Raw genomic sequence first — 5,085 nt, forward strand, 5'->3', positions numbered from 1 at the left:
AATCACCAGGGCAGGGCGATTGATGGAGAATCAAACATGGCGGCCATCGGTGTCTGTATGTCGGGAGATGTGAGGGCTCAACAAAGAAATAATGGCTTCTGCCAGCTCCTCCGTCTGGGAGAAAGCTGCCCCTCCAGCCTCTCCCTGAAGCCAGACAATTCAGTTCCTCCCTGTATATCCCTGGCACCTATTAAGCTGCTGTCCTAATGCTGGAGCTCAGAGCGAGTGAGTCCATCGGCAAGTAAGTCCATGCCTGGGCCTTTTAAGAGGAGCACCTGGGACTCCATCCACTCTCTGGCTCATTCAGCCACAATCTCCCCTGGTTTTCACAACCAGAAGTCATAAGGACTTCTCTCCCTAGCACTGAGACCCTGGGCTGGGGAGGCTGGTGTGGGGCTGGAACCCCTCACTCTTCCAGGGGGGAACCTCTGCAGCTGAGATATCTCTCCTGATTTTCAGTGGTCACATGCAGGTGTGGGACCAGCCTATGATGTTTCTCCACCCCTCCTACCGGTCTCCAGGTGGCTTCTTCTGTATGTCTGTAGTTGTAGGGCTTCAGTATAGCTAGACTTCAGGTGATTCTCCATGATGATTGTTCTGTAATTTAGTTGTAATTTTGATGTGGTCATGAGAGGAGTTATGCATAGCACTTAACTACTCTGCCATCTTGACCAGATCTCTGACATGCCTTTTAAATCTAGTTTTCCCCTCCACATTTTTCTCTTGGTATTTTGAGGAATCCAGAGCATTTGACCTGTAGTTTCGTACTTTCTGGTTGTTGCTGATTGCATTCTCCTGATGCAGTTCAACAGGTTCCTCTGTCCTCCATAGTCTCAGTATATTTTCTAATTCCCCTTGTGATTTCTTCTTTAACCTATGGTTTGTTTAGAAGTGTGTTGTTTAATTCCTAAAGATTGTAAGATTATGGGATTTCCCAGATTTCTTTCTTTTGTTGATTTCTAATTTAATCCCATTGTAGTCAGAGAACATACTTTATATAATTAATCTGCTTAAATACATTGGGACTTATTTTATGGCCTAACATATGGTCTTTCCTAGGAAATCTTCCATGGGCACTTGAAAAAAAATGTGTGTGTGCTATCAGAGTGTTCTGTCTTGTCAGAGCAAATTGGTTGATAGTGTTGTTCAACTCTTCTACGTTCTTGTTGATTTTATATCTAGTTATTCTATCAGTTATTGCAGAGGGTATTGAAATATTCAACTATTATTGTGGAATTATTTATTTCAACTTCAATTCTGTCAGTTTTTGCTTTATGTATTTTGAAGCTCTGTTTTTTGGTTTGTATACATGTATAATGGTTTTAATTCCTGATTTATTGACCCTTTATCATTATGAAATATTCCTTTATATCTCTAATAATACATCTTGCATTCCAGTCTAGTTTGTCTGATATTGGTATAGTCGCTTGAGCTCTCTTATGGATACTGTTTTGAATATCTTTTTCCATCTCTTTGTGTCTTTGAACATTTTAGTCTTTTATCTCTATAGACAGCAAAAAGATGGATGTTGGGTTTTAATCCAATATGACAATATCTCTGCCTTTTGATTTGAGTGTTAGATCTAACAGAGATTTTGCTAAAGCATCTGGAGCCAATAAGGTTTGTCCTCTATTGATAGGTCTGTAAATGCATGTTCAAAGTTCAGGCCATTTTTAAGTCTCCCCCAAGTTTTTCCTTTCCACCTGGCCTTTTTGCATTTCCTCTGTGTCTTGTTTGCCAGGAGTGTGTGGATAGCTTGGGCTGTTTCCAGTTTCTGCTGTGCATGCACGTACACTCAGCCAGTAATATGCTTGCCCCGAACACAAATGCAACCTCAGGCTAATGGAGTCACCACTCACCCACTGCCAATACTGTCATTTCTAGACTATGCAAATGCATGTAGGTGTCATCCACTGCTCCAAATCAAGCAAGGCCCTTGATCACAGCTGGGAAGCTGGCCTGTCCTGGTAGAACATTCTCTTCCATTGACCTGGGGACAGGGGATAGAAGCAGATCCAGGTGAGAATGCCAGAATCCTGCTCTTCTTAGTAGTTTTTTCATACATAAATATTTCTTAGATTTTGGTATGCCTTTGGTCAGTTTCCAGGGCACTGAACTAATTGTTTTTACCTAATTTGCCCAGCTTTATAGTTACTCTTTGGGGAGAGGATTTATTGACCTCTTCACTGGCCATAGCCAGAAATCCCACTAACAAGGCCAGGGTCATCAAAACCTATTACCTTCAGTAAAACTGGAAGTTTCAATATTGATCATTGCTTGTCAGATCCTGACACCTGCTCTTTTGTCACTTATTATAGAGTAGAGTTGCACAATACTGGTTTATCTATCATTCTAATCTAAACAAGTTTATTTAATGCAATGGTAAAAAAAAAACTTTTGCTGGGGGCAATGTCCCCAACATAACAATCTTCAGCAGAGACTTGTAGGTGGTGTTCAATGTATAAGAGGATAGGCTTTTGTGTGTTGTAACAGTCATGACTTCAAGTTTTACAGCATCCCCCCAGTAGGAAATAGAAGGTAAGATTTTTTTATTTTTTTTTTTATGGTAAGCCACAGAGTAGATTTATTCATAGCCAACACAAATCACATTGTAGAACTATACTCATTGATGGTAAAACATATCAAGGAAAAAAGGCAATTTATATTATGAACTCATTAAAAATATGTAGCATAGAAAAATGATCTTTTTGTTTTAAAAATGTATAAATGCATATGAAAAATCTGGAATAGCATACATCAAAAATTAACATTGGGTGATAAGGTAATGAAAATTTTTTTTCCTTTTTGTAGTCCCAGGATATATTCAAGCAGAGTTTGGATAACTATCTACCAGGGATCTGTATTAGATGAAAAGTTGGTTCATAGCTGTCTTAGCAGTTCAAGATTCTATTCTTTTTTTTTTTTTTAAGATTTTATTGGGGAAGGGGAACAGGACTTTATCGGGGAACAGTGTGTACTTCCAGGACTTTTTTCCAAGTCAAGTTGTTGTCCTTTCAATCTTAGTGGTGGAGGGTGCCGTTCAGCTTCACGTTGTCCTTTCAGTCTTAGTTGTGGAGGGCGCAGCTCAGCTCGAGGTCCAGTTGCTGTTGCTAGTTGCAGGGCACAGCCCACCAACCCTTGCGGAAGTCAAGGAATCCAACTGGCAACCTTGTGGTTGAGAGGATGCGCTCCAACTGAGCCATTCGGGAGCTCAGCGGCCACTCAGCTCAAGGTGCCATGTTGAATCTTAGTTGCAGGGGGAGCTGCCCATCATCCCTTGTGGGACTCGAGGAATTGAACTGGCAACCTTGTAGTTGAGAGCCCAATTGAACCGGCAGCCTTCCGTGTTAGGAGCATGGAGCTCTAACCGCCTGAGACACTGGGCTGGCCCCAAGATTCTATTCTTCACCTAGAAGAATGCTCCCCAAACTATAAAATGTGTATTAAAATAATTATATCCAAATATTCAAGTGAAAATATGAATATAGAATCAGAGGATGTTAATAACACTAAATGCTAGATACTGTGCCAAATGTTTTATATACACTATTTTAATTAATACTTGCAATCTTGTAAATTAGGTATTACTACTATTCCTGCTTCTTTCTTTTTTTCTTTCAGATGGGAAAACAGATTCAAAGAGGTGATGACTTGCTTGAGCTCACGTAGCCACCTGTTGAAACTAAGGCTATCACACTTCAAAGCCATGCTCTTAATTAACTAGGAAGGAATCCTAAGGAATAATTTAATTCCGCTGCTTTATCTTATATAAGGGGCAATTTTCTCATCACACAATGACATTGAACACTATGTATTCTTATGTTCCTCAGAATCTTTTGAGATTTGACTCAATTTACTTAAAAGATAGAATATGACCAATTGTTTCATTAGCCCTTAAGCAACTAACAGGACCACAGGGTTGCTATAGTAAGCAAACCACACTGTGTTCTACTGCAGGTATCACCACCGCGTAGCATAGGGCTATTTCATTAGTGACTTATTTGTACCAATTCAGCCTCTGGCTTGCGCCAATTTCTAACTAATAAGAGACAACTCTCTCTGGCCCCTGGGCATTAAACTTAAGATCTTAGTCTAGCCTACAATATAACTAGCCAGTTTAGATTGTGTCAAACAGCTAAGATCTTCCAAGCCAAGGCACTCTAATGTGGTTCAAAATCTAAAGTAATTGCTTCCCCAAAAGAGAGTAGTAGTAAAGAACAACAATAAAGATTTAAAATGTTAAGACTGAAGGCTTGTCCAGTTCTTGACTTTAAGTTAAATGAAAAATAAAACCTTGAATGAGAGGACATGGCGACCACATTCATTCCAAATTGGTAAAGGGTTATATTCTCACTTCTATGCGCCTGATTTTGGAGATGTCACTGGATGAGATCAGTATCTGTTTTCTCCTTACAACAAATACCTAGAGTTCACTGAAGATTTTTCACAAGGGATATTTTTTTTTCTTATTTTTTTAAAATAAATTACAAATACTTTTTCCATTTATCAACGTTCATCAAAGAACTCTTCAATTTATTAAGTCATCTTCATTCTTCAAGAATTATTTATTCACAGAGCAGATCACCATTTCATATCTTAAATCCCAGGGCTCTCATGCACTCCTTGTGGGCCTCAATTAGGTGTCCGCAGTGCTCTTCTCCTTTCTCAAGGATGCATGCATCGCGCGCCTTCTTGGTCTCTGGGCAGGCGCAGCAGGGCTTCCGTGGCTTCTTCTCTTGCGTCTGAGATGGCAGAGGGCTTGCGGCCACCACACCCGGCATCTTTCAAGCCCAAAGCAGCAATTAGCACAGATACCCTCAACTCTCCCAGCCACCGCAAAAGCTAATTTGCCCCTACCAGAAGGTAAGATTTTTTATAACCATTTTCCAACTGTATAACTGTCATTAAAAGGTAACTAAAAGTAACATTTGAATGTTTAGATACCTGGCATTGTACTGTTTCACTTACATTAACTGGGAGTTGGATGTTATGACAAACCACATTTTATAGTTGGGAAAGTAACATACGAGGAGTCACCACCTAATAACGGGGCTCTGAAACCAGGTGGTGAAGCACCAGAGCCTG

General features: G+C 40.1%; 1 pseudogene; it reads right to left on the reverse strand.

Annotated features, from left to right (window-relative positions):
- Positions 1-4,484: 4,484 nt before the first annotated feature.
- Positions 4,485-4,853, reverse strand: LOC109459401 (cytochrome c oxidase copper chaperone; annotated as a pseudogene).
- Positions 4,854-5,085: the final 232 nt, after the last annotated feature.

This window comes from Rhinolophus sinicus, linkage group LG05, assembly GCF_036562045.2.
Source record: "Rhinolophus sinicus isolate RSC01 linkage group LG05, ASM3656204v1, whole genome shotgun sequence".
NCBI classification, from domain to species: domain Eukaryota; kingdom Metazoa; phylum Chordata; class Mammalia; order Chiroptera; family Rhinolophidae; genus Rhinolophus; species Rhinolophus sinicus.